The 24,409-nt window shown below is 41.3% G+C and overlaps 1 long non-coding RNA gene across 7 annotated transcripts in view; it reads right to left on the bottom strand.

The window, feature by feature from the left end:
* Positions 1-24,409, bottom strand: part of LOC123381441 — a 308,159-nt gene that overhangs the window by 212,300 nt on the left and 71,450 nt on the right. For 6 of the 7 annotated variants that reach the window (XR_006588414.1, XR_006588416.1, XR_006588415.1 and 3 more), the window contains one exon: positions 20,399-20,588. This is a non-coding gene — a long non-coding RNA (uncharacterized LOC123381441). Of the gene's footprint in view, positions 1-17,944; positions 18,053-20,398; positions 20,589-24,409 lie in introns of all 7 variants that reach the window. The other variant, XR_006588413.1, reaches the window with a different exon arrangement.

Below are 24,409 nucleotides of genomic sequence, written 5' to 3' on the forward strand. Positions count from 1 at the left end.
GTAGTGAGAGAGTGAAACACAGTGATTAAAGACCATGGACTCTGGAGCCAGATTCCCTGCGTATGCATTCCAGCTTAGACTTTTCCTAGCTGCATAACTTTGGGCAAATTCGTTAAATTCTAGGTGCTTCAGTTTAACCAAATGGAAATAGAATAATAATCGTACAGTAAAACCTTGGTTTGTTAGAATAATTCATTCCAGAAACATGCTTATAATCCAAAACACTTGTATATTAAAGCGAACTTCCCCATACGAAATAATGGAAATTCAGATGATTCGTTCCACAACCCAAAAATATTCATATGAAAATGATTACAATACAGCAATATAATATAAAATAATAAAGTATAAAATATAAAGAAAAACAAACAAATTAACCTGCACTTTGAAAACCTTCATGGCTGGTGTGAGGGAGACAAGAGAGAGGAGGGTTATTGTGTAGGATGAAAGTCATCCCTTTCACTATCACTAACAGATGTCAACTACAGTACGATATTAATAAACTCCTGTCATATACTGTATTTACTATAACTAGCAATAAGCAGCAGAGGAAAGGGTCTATATCAGCAGGCAGCCTGACCTAGAATGAAGCAAAACATTCCTAAGCTTCCCCTTGTGGGGAAAAGCAAAGGACTGTCCACAGGTGCTTTAAGTGACAAAAAATACACTAGTACCAGTTGTGGGCACCTTCCAATGTTCTGAAAAATCACAGATTTCTGCCAAACACCATGGCCTTAGACCGAGTATCTGAGCATGGAGACAATCACCCACAATCCGCAGTGAAAGAGAGAGAGAGAGAGAAGAACCATTGGCTCAGTTGTCATCTCGTGACATACAGCATCACACACTACTCAAATTGCAAGACATCACTTGTTTATCAAGTTAAAATTTATTAGAAATGTGTGTTCGTCTTGCGGAACACTCACAGAACAAGTTACTCACAACCCAAGGTTTTACTGTATATCCCACAAGTCTTGAGAGAGATCAAATATATCCATGTAAAGAGCTTAGAAGTCACTTGTTCTGGAAGCTTTTTTGATGGCTCCATAAACCATTCTACTTAGATAATTATGTCATCTGCAAATAAGAAGTTATTTCTTTCCAAAATGAATCGCTTTCATTTCTTTTTCTTGTATTATTGCACTAGCCACAACCTCCAGAAAAATGACAAATAAAAGTGATGAGAGTGGCCATCCTTGCCTTGTTTCTGATGTTGTTTCTCGGGCAGGGAGGAAGCATTCCATTTTTCACCATTAAATATGACAATAGATATAGGTTCTTCACAGCTGTGCATGAACTTTTTATCTCAAACATTGTAGTTTCCATCTTCATAAGTTTTATTTTGATCTCTCTTTGTATCTTCCATGTATCTACTTAATATAGTCAATCTTTCCTCTGGTTTATTGAACCTTTGGAACACTATCATAATAAGCTTTAATGTCCTTACCCACTAATTCTATCATGTGTCATTTCTGTGTTAGTTTCATTAGACTGATTTTTCTCCTCATTATGGGTTGTATCTTCCTACTTTGCATGTTTGAGAATTTTTGACAGAATGCCAGACATAGTAAATGTTACTTTAGTTGATGCTGGATATTTTTTTTTCAACGTTTATTTATTTTTGGGACAGAGAGAGACAGAGCATGAACGGGGGAGGGGCAGAGAGAGAGGGAGACACAGAATCGGAAACAGGCTCCAGGCTCCGAGCCATCAGCCCAGAGCCCGACACGGGGCTCGAACTCACAGACCGCGAGATCGTGACCTGGCTGAAGTCGGATGCTTAACGGACTGCGCCACCCAGGTGCCCCTATGCTGGATATTTTTCTAGTCCTATACATATTCTAGAAATTTGACCTCAGACATGATTAAGTTACTCGGGAAGACTTTGAAGCTGTTGAGTCTTACTTGAGCTTTATTTGTGAGAACAAGATCTGCATTTAGTCTGACGCTGTTTTTCCCAGTGTTGAGGCAAGACCACAAGAAGTCTATCCAACACCCCATGAAATATCACCTTTCCACACTGACTGTTGGAAATAAGCACAGTTCCTGATCCAATGTGAATTCTGGCATGATGCCCTCTAACACTTTGTAGAGGTTTCTACTCCTGCCTCAGTATATTTCCTGAAAAGCATATGCTGAGTCAGAGTCAACTGAATACTCAAAGGAGACACTCTAGAGTTTTCCCTTTGTGCAGCTATCTCTTCTCCTTTATTCTGTCCTGCAAACTAGGCACATTGGTCTCCCTAGACTTAGGAAGAGAACTTTTGCTCGGCTTTCCCCATTCCTGCACTGAGTTCTGGAAACTTTCCTTAGGCCATAAGCTTCTGTATTCTTAAGTTTCACCTCATTTGTTTTCCATCTCTCAGAGGTAACCATGGTTTGGGGGGGGGGGGGTTGTTTCTTTTTTTCTTTATTTCTTTTTTTTTTTTTTTTTTTTTTTTTTTTGCCTAACATCCAGTGTCTTGAATGTCATTGTTTTATATATTTTGTCCAGTTTTTCAGTCTTGTAAAGACTAACCTATAAGGTGGGAGGGTGGATCCAATTCTGTCCAATTCTCCCCCATTATTCCATCTTGATCAGAGCAGGACTACAATATTTTTGGTGATTTTAAGGAGAGTTCCAAGAAGCTGGCTTAGTTCCAAACTGCATGCTGTCAGAAAGTGGAGGTAATACTGTGTTTGTGTTTGAGTGATTTAATAAATCTTACTTAGAAGAAAGGAATAGAGAAAGATTAAAACTGTAATTAATAAAGAAGCAGCCATCATTCATATTATCCAGGATGAGGGAAGTTTGGTCATCCTGTGGCTTGGACAGTGATATGTTTTGTCTATATTCTCGTGTGGTCTCATTTTCATCTTGATTCATCCCACTCACAGAGTGGACTTATCTGATCTTAATGGTCCATGAAATTATGTTAACAAGAGAACATCAAGGCCAGTTCTCACATGTCAGGGTCTGTTTTTCTCTTTCTCACTAGTAAGAGAACAACAGACTCATGGTTCTCCCTGGTGGAAAGACTAACATATATAATTAGAGAATTAATGGTTTCCTCCTCATTTATAGGACTGGAATCTCCCCCATCCACAGGCTTTGAGACTGAGCCCAGGACAGCTGCTCACCGATGAAACCTATTTATTTCTTGGAAGAGAAAAGTAACAGAACATCAGAATCGATTCTCATGTGAAAGAGTAGCCCTGAGAAGAGAGTCGATTGTTGGAGACAAGGGCTTAAAGAGCACTTTGCAAATGAAGATGGGATGACCCAAGGAGGGAGAAAAGATCAGAACTGGAAAGAACATGTATGAACGGCATTTTCCAGTACAAAGTACTGCAGTGCTATCCCTGTGTGGCTCAAAGAGAAACCTAGCCCAGTATTGGTTCAGCCTTTCATGCCACAATATTCTTACAAGAGTGCTTGGTCCTCTAGTAAAGAAGTATATCAGTGCACATTACAGTCCAGAGAACACACAAGAGCATTGGTGTAGTGACGCCTAAAACAAGACAAGATGGTCAAGAAAAATGAGGGTCTGTTCTACTCCATTTTCTTCTGGAATTCAACAAAGTTGGAGAAAGGAATATGAAGACAATATTAACTCCTCAAAGGGAGTTCCTAGAGCCTGTCATTGGTGCGCAATAGAATAGATAGTAAAACCAAACTTCTTAATTGTCCCCAGAGGTAAAGAAAGCCAACTTTTAAGGGAAAAAAAAAAGCAACACCCAGTTTTCATATAGAGTGATACATTCCCATATGCCTTATGTGTTTTTTAGTCAGAGTTCAGGCCAGCACTATCTCGTGACTGGCTTGCTACATTGTGCCCCTACTGCTCTCCCTGTTTCCACCCTTGTCTCCTAAGTGTTATTCTCTAGATGGCAGCTCTTACTGCCCCTTAACAGATCAACTGGATCGTGTCTCACATGAACATCCTTAGAAAAGGAAAAAAAAAATCCCTGCCAACGGCTTTCCCAGCACATGTAGGAAGAGCTGCAGTCCACCCCCACCCCGCCACGGCCTATATTATCTGGCTCTGGCTCTTTCCCTGGCCTCTTGTCTCACTACTCTTCCATCTGATCAATGTTCTTCAATCGCAGAGGACAGGGTGTTGGGAGATGGGGTCAGGAAATCATTCTAGGGTCCTGAGCAACATGCAATGTCGTGGCATGGAATGGAATGGAACTGTCAGTAAACTATAGGTAATAAGGGTAAGTGTGGATTGGTAGCCTGTGTTCCTCTGGATGTATGTGTGTGCATGTTCACACATTCCAGAAACACCTGGAAGATGTCGCAGGTTCAATTCCAGACCAGCACGATAAAGCAAATATCACAATAAAGGGAGTCAAATGAATTTTTTGTTTCCCAGTGCATATAAAAGTTATGTTTGCTCTATACTGAACCCTATCAAGTGTGCAATAGCATTATTTCTTTTTTTAAAAAGTATATACCTTAATTACAAATACTTTATTGCTAAAAAAAAAATGCAGGGGCACTGGGTGGCTCAGTCAGTTAAGCATCCAACTCTTGATTTTGGCTCAGGTCATGATTTCACGATTCGTGGGTTCAAGCCTCATATAGGGCTCTGTGCTGACACTGTGGAGCCTGCTTGGGATTCTCTCTCTCTTTCTCCCTCTCTCTCTGCCCCTCCCCTGCTCACTTGCTCACACACTCTCTTAAGAATAAATTTTTGAAAAAAAATGCTAACCATTATCTGAGCTTTCAGCAAATCTTAACTGATCACAGATCACCAAAACAAATATAATTATGATGAAAAAATTTGAACTATTTCAATAATTACCAAAATGTGACAGAGACATAAGTGAGCAAATGCTGTGAGCAAATGATGTCAAAAGACATGCTCAATGCAGGGTCACCACAAACCTTCAGTTTGTATAAACCACAGTAACTACAAGGTGCATTAACATGAAGCAAAATAAAACGAGGTGTGCCAGAAGTTTCCTAGGGTTACCATAACAAAATACCACAAATTGGGTGGCCTAAAGTAATAGAAATTTATCATCTCACAGTTCTGGGGGCCAGAAGTAAAGTATCAAGGTGTCATGAGGGCCACGCTACCTCTGAAGCGCGTAGGAGAATCCTTCCTTGCCTCTTCTAGCTTCTCACAGTTGCTGGAAATCACTAGCATTCCCTGGCTTGTGGCGGCAGCCCTTCAACTTCTGCCTCCATCACGACCTGACATTCTCCTCAAGTGCGTCTGTCTCTGTGTCTCTTCTCTTGTTATAAGAACACCCATCACTTTAAGGGCCTGCCCTACAAATGTGATTTCATCTTACTGATTACACTGGCAACAACCCTTTTCCAAAAAAATTTACATTCCCAGTTACTGGGGTTAAGTCTTCAACATACGTGTTTCAGCCCACAACAGTGTACACATTGTATGTGGAGTCAGGAGGTAAAACGTACATCGCACATCGACGGTGTCCCAGTCAAAGCAGTTTGGAAACTCAGCTTCAGCTCACACTGCTTCAGCAACCCTGGCCCTCTGGTTTCCCCACGACAATAAAGCATGGTCCCCATGCAGAGTCTTTGCAGGCCTGCTCTCTCAGTCTGCAGCCCTCTCCCCACACAGCCATGTGGCCCTTTTCATTATTTACCCAGGACTCTCAGCTCCACAGAGGGGCATTTCCTGTCTGCCTTATTTAAAAAAAAAAAACGACCTTATTCTTAAGTAATCTCTATATTCAACGTGGGGCTTGAACTTACAACCCCAAGATCAAGAGTCACATGCTCTACAGACTGAGCCAGCCAGACGCTCTCCTGTCTGTCTTAGTTCAATAACACCATCTGTCTCTCTCAACCCTTCCACACTGCTGTTTCCCTTCAGAACACATGGCATTCCCTAACATGGTTTATACACATTATTCACTTCCTTCTCCTCCTCCACTAAAACGTAAGCGTCACATGGGCAGGAACTGTGTCTGTATCCCAGCCTCTGGAACAGCAGGACTCAAATACATATTGTTCAGAAAATAAATCTAATTCTACTGTGAAAATAAATGAAGACCAACCAAATGAGAGCAAGCAAAAGCTATTTACATAGAGCTTCCCACAGCAAGAGAGTCAGGCACCATCAGAGGCGTTTAGCAGACTCCAAGCCACGCAGAGAAGCAGGAAAGCTTTAGAGGAGAAGAAAGAGAAGGTTTCAGGTCTGCCCTGATTGGAGACCATCAACATGGGGGAGCTGTAGGTGGGCTTAAAAGTGGGGAATCCTATGAGATCGTTTAGGGGAGCATATTTGCTTTCTCTGGTTAGTCCCGAATTGGAAGCTCGGACAGAAATTAAGGAAGCGGTCAGTGATTAATCAAGTCCTGGCTATTTGGGGCTGATGGTGCAGAAGTTATTGTTCACTTCCTGGAACTGTTGCCAAAGATAATGGTCTGACTTCCTACAAGTGTGATATATATATAGCAGATTGCTTTCCTGGGCTGGTTGTTGTGAATTGTAGGTCAGAGTTCTATTTTTATGTACAGTCTGGCTATTGTCCTTTTGAAAATTCAGTCTCTCACTTTAAAAAGAAATGTGCTTTAAATGCATAGTTAAGGAACTGAATGGGCTATATCTGGGGGTAGGAGATGAAGAGCAACTCAGTTCTATTTTATAATATGTGTGTGTGTGTGTGTGTGTGTGTGTGTGTGTGTGTTGTCTATATTTTACAATAAGTTTGTATTACTTTTTTTTTAATGTTTATTTATTTTTGAGACAGAGAGAGACAGAGCATGAGCAGGGGAGGGGCAGAGAGAGAGGGAGACACAGAATCCAAAGCAGGCTCCAGGCTCCGAGCTGTCAGCACAGAGCCCCACGTGGGGATCAAACCCACCATCTGTGAGATCATGACCTGAGCTGAAGTCAGACGCTTAACCAGCTGGGCCACACAGGTGCCCCATGTATTACTTTTAATTTAGAAAATTAAATCGAAGAGTATAATCAAGTAAAGTCAGTTGCAATTCACACTGCCTCCTCTGATGTCTGCAAATCCACTCGCAAAACTATTTGCTTAGTTCTGATCCTCCTGTCATTTTTCTTTGTTTTTCTTTTTTTTTTTAATTTTTCTGAAAATAAGTTAAACATTGTAAAAATGTGTTAAATCCTTTCTTGGAAATTTCAGCTATGTATTCTGAGTGAATTTCTGGTGACCTCTTTATCAACTAAACCTTTAAAACTAAAACTAAAAACTAAACTTTTCATTCGGCATTTATTCAATGAATGTGAATTGAGTGATTAACATTTTCCAGACATGTGCCTCCCTGAAAAATGAGGAAAATATCATCATGGCAAGAATATCCTGAATTCAAATTCGACTCAAGTTTCAGTTAAAAGCTCCTCTTTCTTAGAGACATAGCGCCATCTCGTGGGGCTTCCAGATACTTTCCGTGGTGACAAGGCTTCCGTTGCGTTTTCACAACCACAAATGGCCTGTGAATTAACCCCAGAAACCAAAACACTCCATTCCCTAAGTATTCTGGGAGTGGGAGGCTTTGTTGTACTCGTTTATTCTGGTTCTTAGCAAGGAAAATAACCTATGTGGATCATCTACCAATGTTTTGTGAACACACTGCTTTTGAATGTTACCACCAAAGGACTGAACTCATTACACCTTGTACACTACAGCCTTTTATAGAACTTCAAAGATCATACAGTAATTATCTGCACCTGTACCCCTATGCCCTGCCGAATCCCTGGCACACCGAGGATGCTCAGTGTTTTGAAAGAATGGCAGAAGCCCCATGGCATAACGTAGATCACAAAGAAAATCACTTAATTCATTTATAACACATTCAATATTCAGTAGCAAAGGATACAGTGCTTTTTAAAAAATATATTAGCTCTCAATTTGAAGAGAAAAAATACACAAATAATCATTTCCAAGCCAGAAATATTACGTTCAGAGAAATGGCACGGATGTTAAGTTCAGGCACCGTTCAAAGGGGTGAGAAATTACTTCCTGCTGTGATGATTAAAAGAAAGCCTGACATTTCAAATTCACTTGAGAAGGAACCCTAAAACCACACAGTCAAGGCAGCACTGTTACAGATACAGTTATTCTATTTGTGAATCCGTTGTCCTTACATAAACGCACTTAATGTACTACCAAAGAAAGCTTTGCCTCAAGGTGTTCCTTGCTGCATGTCAGAATTGTAGTTAGTTTTTACTATAAGGCACATCACAAAAGTAAAGCCGTCACACTGATGTAAAATCCAAATTCTTCAGTCACCTAGAGCAGCGTTCAGTCCACGTTCAGGGGTGGATGAAGTTTTGCCTGTCCACTACAGACTTCTCTGGAAGTTATTACACACACGAGACTCATTTCCTCATGCCCGTGAGGGTGTGAGGAGCCAAACATCCTTTGCTTCCATGTCTGTCCCTCAATTCATGGCTCTACCCTTTGATCATTTATGGAGGCATTTTTAAAAACATATATTTAACTGGGGCACCTGGGTGGCTCAGTTGGTTAAACATCTGACTCTTGATATCAGCTCAGGTCACGATCTCATGGCTTATGAGATGGAGCCCCATGTCAGTCTCTGCTCTGGGCATGGAGACTGCTTAAGATTCTCTCTCTCCCTTTCCCTCTACCCCTCTCCCTTGAATACTCTTGATAGATATAGATATAGATATAGATATAGATATAGATATAGATATAGATATAGATATAGATATAGATAGAGTAAAACAACTACTGTGATAAACACTTTCATGTAATTACTTTTTTCATCCTCACACACCCTGTGAAGGAGGAATTACTTCTCCCATTTCTCTAATGAAATCACAAAGCCTCAGAAGCTGAATATCTCAAGGTCAAGTAGCTAGAAGTCTCAGGATTTAAACCCACACCTCTTAACTCTAAGCCGATTGCTCTTTGCACAAACCAAAACTACCACAAAGGCGATTTCTGCAGCAAGATTTCCCAATAATCACCAGTTCTGCCATCTATAAGTATACGCTAATTAGTTCTGTGACCTCAGAGAAGTCACTTCAACTCACTGTGCTTTGGTTTACTCTACTATAATAAAGGGAAGAAAATTATGCCTGCCTGGCCTACTTCCCAAGATGCTTCAGGAGCAAATTCAGATGCAGGAGGCCTAAGTATATAGCTTAAGAGCGTGGACTCCAGCATCAGCTGCCTGGGTATAAATCCCATACACACAACTTATTAATTACACAGTCTTGGCCAATTTGTTTCATCTCTCTGAACTTCCATGCCTTCATATACAACATGAGGATAATAGGGTTCTACCTCCTAGTATTGTTCTAAAGATTTCATATAAGTTATGTAAAGTCCTCAGTAGGGTACATGGAACTTGTAACTGTTAGCTAGAGTTGTTATTAACAAATGCATCAAGGGGCACCTGGGTGGGTCAGTCGGTTAAGCGTCCGACTTCGGCTCAGGTCATGATCTCACGGTCCGTGAGTTCGAGCCTCGCGTCGGGCTCTGTGCTGACAGCCAGAGCCTGGAGCCTGCTTCAGATTCTGTGTCTCCCTCTCTCTCTGACCCTCCCCCATTCATGCTTTCTCTCTGTCTCAAAAATAAATAAACATTTTAAAAAATGCATCAAAAAGCACCTGGAAAAGAGTAAGAATTTTTACAAGTATGGGATTATTATTCATGCCTATTCTAAGCCAAAATAATATGTCCTGTCTGGTCCTACCCTCAATTTTAACTTTTTTTTTTCATCTATCTTTTACTTACTCATTCTTAAAATATCAAATGTAAAAATACTTGCTAAAGTGTAAAAACACTTGAGTACTAGCAACTCAAGTGGGGACAATAGATGTACTCTCGGCAGAAGCCTGTATCTGTCAGAATTCCTACACAAATAAACGACATACCCAAAGTGTTAAATTTTAAAATTTTTTTTTCAACGTTTATTTATTTTTGGGACAGAGAGAGACAGAGCATGAACAGGGGAGGGGCAGAGAGAGAGGGAGACACAGAATCGGAAACAGGCTCCAGGCTCTGAGCCATCAGCCCAGAGCCTGACGCGGGGCTCGAACCCACGGGCTGCGAGATCGTGACCTGGCTGAAGTCGGACGCTTAACCGACTGCGCCACCCAGGCGCCCCCAAAGTGTTAAATTTTAATGCAGAGCTTTTCAAAAAGGTGTGCACAGGGCTCAGGGAACCCCCAGTGATGGAGAAGCAGCAGGACTTACACAGGCTGGAAGACTCTATCTCCCTCACCTTGAATAAAGGGGTAGACAGGAGTGTTACCAGACCTGCAGAGAACTGGGCCACCCACCAAGAGTGCAGCCATGAGGTGGGGGGTGGTTCACAGCCAATAAATGCCCAGCTTCTCATCTCTTTTTGTGCCTCCCATTCATTGAAGTTAAATGGAAATTGGAAGTAAGGAAGGGATGCAGTCCAGAGAGGAAAAGCCTCTCTGAGCCAGCGCAGGATACAGAGGGGAGGAGAATAAATCTGAGCAGCAAATGGAGAATGCCCAGCAAATAGTCCTAAGTGAGGACTAAACACAAAATATAGTTAGCAAAGTATATAGTGATCCCCTACAGCATAAAGGCTAGTCCTAACTCTACTGATGGAAGCCAAACAACCCACTTCCAAATCTTGACTCTACACTTACTGGCTGAGTGCTCTGGATGTTACTCACCTTCTCTGTGCTACAGTTTCATCTGTAAAATCGGCATAATCATAAGAATACTTACCCTCTCCGGTTGTGTGTGGGAGTTGGGTCAATATTTGTAAAGCATTCAGAGCAACGCAGGGTACTTAGCACTGTGTAAATTTTAGCTATTACTACTATATTATTATTACCCCTTGTCCTGGGTAGGATTACAGCTTTCTGTGGAGGTTTATGTCATACGTAAGTGAACTCCTTGGGTGATAAGAAAAGCACGTGACTACCATCTTTACATGCCGTAATCACAGGCAAACACATTGACCCCATTGTAGTATAACAAGAGGTGGCCTTAATATGTATAAACACAACCTTAATGTCAATGCATCATCAAAACCCATCCTGGAATACTGCCATATCTTGGATTTCCTTCAGTCTGTATTTACCCGACTGAAGAGAAAGGTAGTCAGTACCCTCAAAGGCCATACCTATAGACGTGTCCACTCCAGAAGTCCACCAAATACATGAACACATATTAACAAACGCCCCCTTCCATTTTTCCTTGAAGGAGTGAACATGACATTTCCCAAAAAACTTCAACTTGCGATTTTCCTTTCCTACAGACCAAAACGGTTTTATTCCAATTTTTGCAGATGGTGTCAAGGTTCCTGTCAGCAAGACCAGATGGAATTGGAAGCTGGTAAACAACAGCAGAGGAGCAGGGTCCCTAGAAGTCGGCCCGATGTTGTCATCATATGCCAGCCCAGACAACAAACATCTGAAGTCTGGGCAGGTATCCAATCTGCGGGACATCCTGAGTCCGAAAACACAAGCCTGTGTTGCAGGCTAGGAGTGGAGTTGATCTGCAGCAGGGGGAGGTTTGGTTTGCTTTGGTTAGGTAATAGAGGTAACACAGAAGAATAATTAGGTGGGGGGGGAGCATGAATGATCTCCTTTGAGAGGCAGCTTGAGAGAAGATCAAAGCAGGAAAAAAATATGCCTAGAGAAACACAGCTGGACTTTAGAAGTACCAAATTCAGGAGTACCTGGGTGGCTCAGTCGGTTGAGCATCTGACTTCAGCTCAGATCATAATCTCACGGTTCCTGGGTTCGAACCCCATGTTGGGCTCTCTGCTGTCAGTGCAGAACCACTTCAGGTCCTCTGTCTCCCCCTTTCTGTCTCTCCTTCCACCCCCCAAAATAAAGATAAAACATTAAGAAAAATGTTTAAAGAAGTACCAAATTCACATCACACCAAGATCCTTAGGACCTAAAAGTACCCAATTCTATTTTGTCAAACACACTTCCCTCAGACACATAAATCGGCCTGCTCTCAATATTAAGTACCCCTCCCTCATGTGCAGCTACACGGCAGAGAGAGCCACAGCCCAACTCCTCTCATCCAGAGGACTACATTTTCACCAAGAAATCCTCATTTTAATTAAACCTCACTTCATAATCTGGAGCCTCCGTGGATTGTGTTTTATGTTTTCTTTTGCGCACCCCATCATCAAACAGCTGTCACCCAAAGGAATGTTGTGGATGCCCAGGACTGGCCTTTACTTAGATTCAGATCACAGAGACCTCAGACACAGAACTCTGAAAATGTTAGAGGTTTGACAATTATCATCCTATTGACCTCTTACAAAAATACCATGTGAAGTGAATGGGACTGGTTTTAACTTTTCCATTCTACCCACAAGAAAAGTAAGGCTTAGTTTCGGGGTTAGTGGAAGCCTTAGAAACTCTTAGGAAGATCATTATGGCTGTTTCTAACACACCAAATGTAAAGAGAAGATGTGCAGAAAACTCAAGCCAAACGCTACAGAGGGGGAAGAAGTTCCCTAGCTGTTCAGGAAGGGTGAAATTGAATACAAGAATGCACACAGCATTGAAATGTAGTTGCTGGGTGAGACTCTCATTTCAGTGAAAAAGCCTGTCAACCCGGGCCCACCATGAATTCCTTTAAGGCTGAGGATCCATGTGAACACTTGTAATCAGAATGGGAAAGGACTCAGATAGAGGATTTTCTGCCCCAAGAGGCGACTGAAAAGAACAGGATTTGAGCAGAGTCAAGGCACTGTTAAGAATAAAATCTCAAAATTCTCCAAGGTGGAGCTAAAAGAACACCCCAGCTCATGGCGGGTCCTGGGGTCCGTCAGGATCCAAAAAATCTGAAATGGTTTCCCAGCCTTCATCACTGATAAATGAGACACCATCCTGGGGCAGGGACAGATGCCTTCTTGTTCTGTCCCAAGATACAGTGCAACACACACCAACCCAAGCCAGGCCTGGGTCCTCGCACAGGCCTTTTCTGCACACGCAGACATGGTCAGGGGCAGAGGGCAACAGCAGCTGCAAAACAAGGATGGGGCTGGGAGTCAGGCAGGGTTCCAAGCATGAAGGGGTAGAGAAAGGGCATGCCCTGTTGTTAAGGAGGCAGGAAATTATAAGTCCGTGCGGGCAGGGCCCAAGGCTCTAAGCCCCTGGCACAGGCCCCATTCTCCCATCTCCCTCCACTTCCAAAACACAAATTCAAAGATAAAATTGTTGGAACACCTGGATGGATCAGGCGGTTAAGCATCCTACTTCGGCTCAGGTCATGATCTCACGGTTCAGGAGATCAAAGCCCCACATCGGGCTCTCTGCTTTGAGCATGGAGTCTGCTTCAGATCCTCTGTCCCCCTCTCTCTGATCCTCCCCTGCCCACACACTTTCTCTCTCTCAAAAGTAAATACACATTTTTTAAAAATTTTTAACAATTTCAAGATGGCACCCTCAGAGCATGAGACCCCAGGTATGGGGCCATTCTGAGCACAGGCCCTGGGCAACGGCACTGGGCACACATCCAACAGCAGGTCTGTCTTGCTGGGCAGGAGGAACTCAGCAGCAACAAGCTGCTAGATGGGTGCCCATGGTGGACTGGGAGTTAGGAGGGAAAAGAGTGAGCTTCAGTCAGATCTCTCACACAGGGGACTTCCCCAGGGAAGTTTGCCTTGAGGGCCCTCAGGAACCAAAGGATGTGCCCCTGAGAGAAGGAGCATGTGGATTCTCACCCTCTGACAGAAATGATAGGCAGGTAGCTGAGACGGCACCACAAGCCATAGACAAGGGAAGGAAGCTTGCTGCCTCCCGTATGGAATGGTTCACAGAATGGAACAGTAATTACAAACGCCTGATGAGGACAGCCAATTCCGTACCAGCACTTCTACAAAAAGATGGCTCTTTGCCTTCCAGCACCTCAACACCCAGACACCAGAGGAAAAACACAGTGAGAAAGCAGACCACATTTCCTATAAACACTCCAAGGGTCCAGACGGAAAGCCAGTTTGAGGAAGGTGGGGAAAAGTGGAGAAGTCCTAAAATTAATGTGTGAATAAGCTTTCCAAAAGAATAGGAAAAGTTTTTTTTTAATTTTTAATTAAAAAAAAAGAAGATTTTAAGAACTGGACTGAGACTATATTAATTCCAAAGGTGACTGTAAAATAGGGAATCTTCCCCAATGGTCTTTAAATGTGTCATCTTCTCAGCAAGAAAGGGAAGCTCTACTGACACAGTCCAATAATAAAAATAAAGTCATTATATGTTTGTATCGGACAAGTCGAAACTGCTCAGTCAAAATGATTACACACAACCTCAGTGATTGTTCCAGAAAATGGAACAGAGATCTCGCCCTTCCTTCTGAGAGTTTTAAAAAAGCAGTTTCCCTGAATACAAATCACTGTTTCTCTCCTTAAGACTTCAGGCCATGCATCCATCATATGACTTCCCAGCCAAATATAGTTGACCTATGTCTCCCAGGATATGAATGTTTAAGCAATTTGCAAATGACTTCCTGTTACCAATTTTTGCAACAACTTTAGAAGTTTCCTAATTATTTGGCTAAATTAATTCTAACGCAAGATGTGCCCTCAGTCAGAGTGTGATTTAATTAGATGTCCTCATATGAGGCTCAATAAGGTATGTAGATAACAGGTAAACCAACTTTCAGGTACATTGGTTCCTGGAGGATTAGCTGTCTGAACCTTACATCAAGGTTATGCCTTGGCAAGAGCACACTATTTTGACTGCTTGACCGATCAATTCAGTGAAATAAACGAGGAGTCTGCTCAATATACTGAATGCACCAGCTGTCATGATAAATTGACTGGATAAAGAGTAGTTTCCATTACATGTAAACAACGTGGAAGGCCTTTGACTTTAGGTTTGGGGAAAATGCAAATACTTGAGCCTGTTCTAAAAACCCATCTGGTCCATCTCAAAACCATTTTTGTACTGACACTGAAACCAGGTCAATCTTTCGGAAGCATGGAACCAAGGGTCAGCAAACTACAGACCACTGGTCAAGTTCTGCCCATTTCCTGTTTTTGTAAATAAACTGCTAGAGAAGCACAGTCATTGGTTTCACACTGCAATGGCAAAGTTGGATAGTTGCAACAGAAACCACTAGACGAGAAAACCTGAAATATTTACTATCTGATCCTTCAAAGGAAAAGTTGGCTTCAGCTCAGGTCTGTATCTCCCACAGACTATACCACAGACAGTTGCCACTGAAACTCTCTCTGTTTTCTCCTTCCATCTCAATTCAGTGTCTGACCCTCTGCCATGATCAAGAGCAATGAAGTAGTAGTCATTGGTCTATTATTGCCCTAGAACTGTCCATAGGCTTGCTGTTTACTAACTGGGATTTGGGGAAGTCACCTTCATTCTCTGAGCCTAGACTATATCTAAGGCTAGACAATATCTAAGGTTCTCTCTAGCTTTAATGTAATGAACATTTTGTGATCCAACAAAGAGTATTCTTTTCATCTGAATAAAATGTCTTTGAACCAGGGGTGGTCACGGGGCTTTTCTGAAAATCCACCTTTTTTGTAATTAGACATTATCAGCTGTTTACAAAGTATGGATCCCGCTCACTCTCCTTCCTAACAGAATCCTTGCATTGCCCCTGTGCTTCCAGAGAAACCAACTGATCAGCACGCCCAGGGACTTTATAAGTCAATCCTGGTAGCACCTTGCCCCTTGCCAGTTACTGATTTAGGTTATGTCACAAATCCCAGCCAATGAGAAACATAAAAGAAGTCAGCTGTGGTGGAGGAAGGAAAGAGGCACTTCAAGGAAAATTTCCCTTAAGTTTAAGGAAGAGCCGCTTTTCTCTTTCTAGCCATCGTCGTGACTGAATGTATTGCTAGAACTCCTGCTGCCATCTTTCCATGAGCTTGAGGATGGTGCCCACCCACGGGAAGACAGAGAAGCAGACTTGACTCCGAAGCACATATGAAGACTTTCCTGCCTCTGTTTTTTTTCTAATTAAAAGGAAATAAATCTTACTGTGTAGGCATGTTGATTTATTCCCCATCAACTACTGACAAAAGGCAAACGACCTCTGGTGGAATCTGGAGCTAGGTGCAGTTCTGGTGGTGTTGAGGATGACCAGTATGCACACATGACTCTCCACAACAATAATAACTAAACAGCAAAGTTCTGTCTTCCTAAAAATAAATGTTGCACCTACTGCTCCACGAACACGGCTATCTAACCAATGCCAAATACCTAACATGAACATTTCAGCCAAAAATAATTTGGAAGCATTCACGCAATACAACAGAAACAAAAATATTTTTCCAAAAAAAAAAACAATGATTTTTGTCAGTAGCTATTTTAACATGACCAACAGATACAATCTGATATTCTCTAAGTCTTAAATAAGTGGTTAACCCTGCATTTTTTTTCTCTCTTTGGTTTAATTTAGATTCAAGTTAGTTAATATATAGGGTAGTACTGGTTTCAGGAGAATTTAGTGATTTATCACTTACATATAACACCCAGTGCTCATCACAAGTGCCCTCCTTAATGCCCATCACTCCTTTTAGCCCATCCACCCCACCCACCTCCCTCCATTAACCCTCAGTTTGTTCTCTTTCTTTAAGAGCTTCCCTGTTTTTATCTTATTTTTCCTTTCCTTCCGCAACTGGTTTGTTTCTTAAATTCCACATACAAGTGAAATCATAGGGTATTTGTCTTTCTCTAATTGACTTATTTCACTTATCATAATACACTCTAGTTCCATCCACACTGTTGCAAATGGCAAGATTTCATTATTTTTGATCCCTGTAATATTCCATTGTATATATATATACCACATCTCCCTTATCCACTCATCAGTCAATGGACACTTGAGCTCCTTCCATAATTTGGAAAGCTGTTGTTGATAGCGCTGCTTTAACACTGGGGTGCATGTGCTAAACTCTCAGTACTAAAAAAATCCCAATCCAGTAACACTGTTAAGACTCCAAGCAAAAAAGAAAAAGAGAAAAAAAAAAAACTGTCAACGTGTGGCTAAAGAACAGTGAAGATCTGGTGATCGTGATGTCAGTTAAGTACGTATGTACCTATGTATGTATTTAGAGAGAGCGAGCATGTACAAGCAGGGGGAGGGATGCAGAGGGAGAGAGAGAATCCTAAGCAAGTTCAAAGCTCAGCATGGAGCCTGACACGGGGCTGGATCCCATGACCCTGGGATAATGACCAGAGCCAAAATCGAGTCATACCCTTAATTAACTGAGCCCCAAGTTGAACATTTTAGAAAGAAAGAATCCCACTGTCTTGGAGGGAGTGTGAGATGGAAACCTGTGCAATCCCTCATTCAGCCATAAGAGATTATCCCATTTCTCCTACTTAGGCACCTCCAGGTAAATTAGTTCAGTCTTCCTGAGGCCAAACACACCACAGCTAAACATGACAGTTGGGAATGTTTTCTCTTTCTAAATGTCCTAACAGGACTCACATAAATATCTTCAACCATTCTCTCAATTGTCCAAGGACAACTCACCATCAGCTTAATTACCATGGGACAGAGGTTCAATGGGGGAAGACATTACCAGAGAACATGTGCACTTAACCATTCACTGAGTAAGTCCAACCCACAGGATATAATCGTAAAGCAATTTTATGTTTGTCTTTCTCTGTCCCTTAAGATGTGCTCCACAAGACTATTATTGCCCTGGATGAAAATGAAAGTTGACTCCATGAATTCTCTGGTTTCTCTTAGGTCATTAAAAAGTTCAACTGTTACTTTAAGTGACAAAAGGCAGTTTCAATTTAGTAATTAGAATACTCAACCCTACATCATAATCAAAACATGGTCTTGATACAGAGTTGAGCTTTTTACCTCCTTTATCTGTGTCTGCTGCAGATAGAAAGTGTGCAGACAATGGGATGTCGTCAGCTGCTTCTTCTTTTTCCAGTCTAGTCTTTCCACTCCCACCTACAACTTGCTTATGGCAGTTCCCAACCCTCCCTCCCCAAGAGCTATAGTGAGGAGTGGGAGAAGAGGCAAAGGAGCAGAAAGGTTCTAACCTGACCAATACTGTCATGAGCTGATGTCAACACTATCCATGGCTGGATGGCAGGTGCATGTTTTAGATCTCCAAGTGGTCTCCTTAGGCTTGAGAGGGGAAAAGTCTCCTTAAGAAAACAGAGAAAGCACAACTTATGCCTCTCCATAGGTTTTACTTTGACTTATTCTCCCTAGGAGGTCAAATCAGCAATTCTCCATCAACAACCTCCTCCCAAGGTCATTCTTAAATATTCAATTTCTTCCCTTTTATTAAATCTCCTGTGTAAAGTAAGGTCCTTAGGAGTCATGATTCCTCCACCTCACACCCATTAGGATGGCTACCATCAAGAAACTAGAAAGGGGCACCTGGGTGACTCAGTGCGTTAAGCATCCAACTCTTGATTTTGGCTCAGGTCATGATCTTCTGGTTTGTGAGATTGAGCTTCACGTTGGGCTCTGTGCTTACAGTGTGGAACCTGCTCGGGATTCTCTCTCTCCCTCTCTCTCTCTGCCCCTCCTGTGCTTGCACATGCACATTCTCTCTCTCTTTCTCTCTCTCTCAAAATAAATAAATAAATGTTAAAAAAAAAAAAAAAAGAAACAAACAAACAAACAAACCAAGGGTCCCTGGATGGTTCAGTCAGTTAAGTGTCTGACTTCGACTCAGGTCCTATGATCTCACAGTTCATGGGTTCAAGCCCCAAGCCCCATCTCAGGCTCTGTGCTAACAGCTCAGAGCCTGAAGCCTGCTTCAGATTCTGTGTCTCCCTCTCTCTCTGCCCCTCCCCACTCACATTCTGTCTCTCTCTCTGTCAAAAATAAATAAACATTAAAAAAATGTTTTTAAAAAGAAACCGGAAAATAACAAAAGTTGGCACGGAAGTAAAAAAAATTGTAGCTTGTGCACTGGTGTTGGGAATGCAAACTGGTGATACCATTATGGAGAAAAGTAGAGAGGTTCCTCAAAAAATTAAAAGTAGAATTACCTTATGATCTGGCAATTCACCTTTTGGGTGTAAACCCAAAAGAGTCAAAAGCAAGTTCCCAAACATATATTTATACACCCGTATTCATAATGCAGCATTATTCACAATTGTCAAAAAGCGGAAGTAACCTAAATGTCCTTCAATGGCTGAACAGAAAAACAAAATGTGGTATATACATCTAATGGAGTAATTATTTGGCCTAAAAAAAGGAAATTCTGACATGTACTACAACATAGATTAATATTATGGACAGTATGTGAAATGAAATAAGCGAGTCACAAAAAGATAAATACTATATGATTCCACATATATGAGGTACCTAAAGTAGACAGATTCATAGACAGAAAGAATGGTGGTTGTCAGAGGCTGGAGGGAGGGGAACATGGGGGGTTACTCTCTGATGGGTATAGAGTTTCAGTTTAAGAAGATGAGAAATTTCTGGAGGTGGACAGTTGCAGAATAGTGCCAATGTACTTAATGCTACTGAATTGTACACTTAAAAATGATTACGATGGCCAATTTAATACTCTGTGTATTTTGCCACAACTAAAAGTAAAATTTGAATTTAAACACTAAAAAGTCATGATTCCTTCTGCTACCATCTACTTTGAAAATATACTTCCTACTTTAGCCTCAGCTAAAACCTCCATGTTAATAACCTACCATATATTCATCAACTACAAGGTGTATTCTGACTTCATAAATATTAAAATGTGAAAAGTGATTTGTCTTAGAATCAGCAAGATGTGGTATTTGAGGTTTTCAGGCAAATCAGCCACAACTCTAGAAACATTACTAAACCTTGGTGGCCAGTTTACTCCTAGCCTATTACCTCACAATTGTTCTAGCAGAGTATAAGACATTTTTCCTTGAATGCATTTTCCAAGCCCCAACTCTCACCAGGCTGATTTTGAAAATTAACTTGTCTCTCTGGAACCACTTCTGAATTAAAATTAATGTTCCAAGTCTCTTTGACCCACACCCAATCGCTCATACACACAAGGAGAGGACTCATGCCTATAGAAGTATTTTCACACTCGGAATTTAAAACAGCATTACCTCAACATTTCCAATTACAGAAAACTTAACCACAAGAAAAAAATAATAATAATTGGATGCTTATCCTAAAACAATATTTGGGGCTGATTTAAAATGACCAAGTCTTATTATTTTTACCCTTGTCCTAAAGTATAATAGGAGGTGCCAACACAACACAAGGAAATCCTTGAGAGGAAAATGGTAAATCATTCATATTATGACTGGGAGAGATTTACAGGTGTAATGGAAAAGCATAAATTCAGCAAGTGCAAGATTAAAACATAGTATATATGAAGTTCACTTAGCATTAAACTCTGAGCTTAACTGCAAACAAATATGTTGAAATTGTTAACTCTATAGAGATTGAAGAGTAATAAGTTAGCAATGACAGGAAAAATACCAGTTTTACATCATACCCATAGCAGGAAAGCACTAATCAATATACATTACCGAATGGTTCATGGTCCACAGTCCTTCACACAGGGAGAGAGTGTAACGGGAAATTAAGAATCGTCTAGTACAGCTTAGCAGTTAAGAAAGTCAGGCTCATTTTCTGAAATTCCCTGGGTTCAAATTTCAGCTCTGCCACTTATTAGCTCCAAACACTTTAATGAGATCCTTAATCCTTCTGTCTCTTCATCTGTAAAATGGAAATAAAAATAGCACCTAATTAATAAAGAAGATGGGGAAATTCAAGGTAATAATGCAGCTAAAATACTAAGCACACTGCCAAGCATACAAGAAGTTCTCAACTAATGTTCTTTCTTTACACAATAAAAAATATATAAACTTGCCCTCAATAGCAGAGGTTTGGAAGAAATGTGTAACTTACTTATCTGAGTTTTTTGACTCATATTTCACTTGTTCTTGCCTACATAAATATCACCAAAGTAATCTCAAGTTAATGAACAGGTAGCTAGTTAATCTATAGCACTAGTTCCCAAACTATAGTATTCATCAGAATTACCTAGAGCGTGTTAAAAACACAGATTGCTCAGCCCTACTCCCAGAGTTTCTGATTTAGTAGGTCTGGAGTGTGCCTGAGGATTTGCATTTCTAACAAGTTCCCAGGTGATTCTGACTCGGCTAGGCTGAGAACCACTCGTGGAGAACCGCTGGTCTACACTATCCTACCTCCATGACTACCATCATCTTCCTTTTCAAAGCTTTACTCCTAACACTCTTCCTGATCCCAAGGACTAAACTTGAGTGATTCATTCTAAAGACTGGCTATCACTCTGTTCTGATGGCCGGTTGATAGCATGATACATCACCCACACAGAACTATCCAAAAAAGGTCAGCCACCCTCAGACTCCACTATATCTGAATCCTGAGTCCAGGGTAGCCAGGCCCCATGGTCCATTAGGAATGGTCCTACTCAATCCTATGCCTATTGTACAGCTTCCCAGAGACATAGAGAACCCTCATGTGCCTGGTAATCAAGGCCGCAGAACCCTATCTAATTTCTTTCTGCCTGGGTCCTTCATACCTTATTCCACCTCCAGGATCTGCAGTGTCTGAAGACCTGCATGGGGTTATTCAGTAGATTAACAGAACCTGATTTTCTAGCCTTCTTAGTCAAGTGCCCCTTGCTGTTTTCATTTATGAGAAGGTCACAATGGCACAATGGCATATTTCACATGCACACACACACAAAGATGTAATGAATAACACTGTTTATTAAGTGATATGGGGTTGGAGATATGACCTTAAGAGCAATGTGAACTAATTCCCCTCCCCCTGACAGGATAGCTCTCACTCCTTATAATCTAGAGAGCCACATGCATCAGCCAGAAAATCCCTTACCCTAAAATACATACCTGATTACTTTTCTACCACTGCCTTTATATTTTGACTTGTATTTAAATAAATTCCTTAATAATAGTGAAACCAGAGTAGCAGACCACTTTAACCATTTACCAGTTCCAACTCAGCATGAGCACAACATTTTTTAAGTGCAGGAAACATTTTAGTAACCTAATACAGTTTTTCTGCAGAAAACTCTATTGGAAACTCCCAATTAGCTTCTCTCAGTGCCTACATTATAAAACTTCCCAGCACCAGTGTTGGATGACATCCCCACCCTAGAACTCACTTGGACTTCAGGGGTCTCTATGGTGTCTGACCCAGGAATATCTGACTAGCCCAATATACTTGAGCCCATACCCACACCTTGTGCTCAGATACAACCTTTAGAGGTTTGACACTGAAATCTGTCTGCAAGTGTCTTGAATTTGCCATTTGCCACTGGATTCCACGTCTAGCGTGTGCTTGCCAGGCTCTCATCAGTGTTCCCTCAGCAGCCCATGGATTAAAACTTGGACCCCTCTCTTCAGTAAGTGCTCCAATAATCCCAAGGCAAGGCTGGGTCATTATAAACATGTATATAAAGCTGATGCTACATAATTCCTCCAGGTCATTGGTTTCGTGAAATAGTAGAAGACTGAAATTATCCCACCCTTCTACCCCACCAGCATGGAAAGTTTTTGAAATACAGAAAAAATACCTTCATAATAGATTATATCAATAACTTTCATCATATAAATATTAAATCAGGATACACACACATTGAGACACATATTCTAAGAGGTTGTCCTTTCCTCCATGTCACTGAATTTCAGACTCCTGTTTATTTTTCCTAGCAGCCAGTCAATAGATACTGTCTAAAATTGTTGAATCAACAAATAGAGAAGTATACTATTTAAAGCTACAAGAATAGCCAGCAAAAAAACGAAATTGAAACCTATTCAAAGTGATCAGTACTAGGGAATTTGATTTGAGAAATTAAAAATGGAAATGGGTCAGAAAACTTTGCTTTATATACCTTTCTTTACTGCTCATGTTTCTTACAATATGCACATATTATTTCTATAATTGTAAAAAAAACAAATATAAAATGAGTAAATAACATCCTCATTAGTAAGGGATTAGCTAAATAAATTAAGCATATGCATGCATGTTGGTTCACAACCATGGGAGCTTCCCAGGTTCAATCTAAAGCTGGCCCCCATACTCGGAGGGCAAAGAGAGACTGAAGAGATTGGTAAGTGGCAGTTTTATTAAGTAAGAAATTTATTTAAAGACTCGTCTTGGGTGGCCATAAGACAAGGAACAGTGGGCATAATACACATTCCAAGGACATAAGAGGGGGTGAGGAGCCTCTGTGCCCAGGTCTAGCTCCCGAGTCAACTGATGGGCACGTATCCTCTTGATGACCTTCTCCAACAATGCAATGGAACATCATGCAAATACTAAAAAGGAAAAAAGAGCATAATATATATAGAAAGATAACCTTGGAATGCCATTAAATTTAAAAAAAAATCGTTGCAAACAACTGTAGCCTGATTCAACTCAAGTAAAAATTACACACACACACACACACACACACACACACACACACACACACAGACTGTATAAGCATAGAGATACCTGGGAAATACAGCAAGCTATTAGATTTAGGGAAAATGAAGAGATGAAGTCCTTCACTTTTTTATTTCCTATGCTTTTATAATTTTTGAACTTTATATGAGGAGCAGATATTACCTTTGCAACTTAAGAGGTACAATTCTTTAAAATAAGTAAACACACGTGTATGCTTTTTGAGACCCAGAAAATATAAAGCAGTGGGCTTAAGTCATATTTGTAATTTCACAGAACCTTGAGGGAGAAGGAATCTTAAGACGCCCAGACAGAATTAGTGCCTCACTCAGAATCACATGTGGAAAGTATCAGAACCAGGTTTAGACAAGCAGAGGAAGACGCTGCATTAAACTTCCAAAGTTCTTTTTTTTTTTAACGTTTATTTATTTTTGAGACAGAGAGACACAGAGCATGAACGGGGGAGGGTCAGAGAGAGAGGGAGACACAGAATGGGAAGCAGGATCCAGGCTCTGAGCCATCAGCCCAGAGCCCAATGCGGGGCTCGAACTCACGGACCGCGAGATCGTGACCTGAGCTGAAGTCGGACGCTTAACCGACTGAGCCACGCAGGCGCCCCTAAACTTCCAAAGTTCTAAAGTAACTCAAAACTAGTGTGCCTTCTCACTATTCATTTATCAAACACTGTCTTAGACAGTTCAAGTTGCTATGACAAAATGCCAGAGATGGGAAGTTTAAACAACACTTCTTTCTCATAGTTGTGGAGGCTGGGAAGCCTGAGATCAAGGGACCATTATGATTGAGGGGTTTTTTTCTAATTTTTTTAATGTTTACATTTATTTTTGAGACAGAGAGAGACAGAGTATGAGCAGGAGTGGGGCAGAGAGAAAGAGGGAGACACAGAATCCGAAGCAGGCTCCAGGCTCTGAGCTGTCAGCAAAGAGCTTGACACAGGGCTCAAGCCCACAAACCTTGAGATCATGACCTGTGCCGAAGTCAGATGCTCAACCGACTGAGCCACCCAGGTGCCCCCATTATGATTGAGTTCTGGTGAAGGCCTTCCTCTGATTTGTGGACATCTG

Source organism: Felis catus, chromosome D3, assembly GCF_018350175.1.
Source record: "Felis catus isolate Fca126 chromosome D3, F.catus_Fca126_mat1.0, whole genome shotgun sequence".
NCBI classification, from domain to species: Eukaryota; Metazoa; Chordata; class Mammalia; order Carnivora; family Felidae; genus Felis; species Felis catus.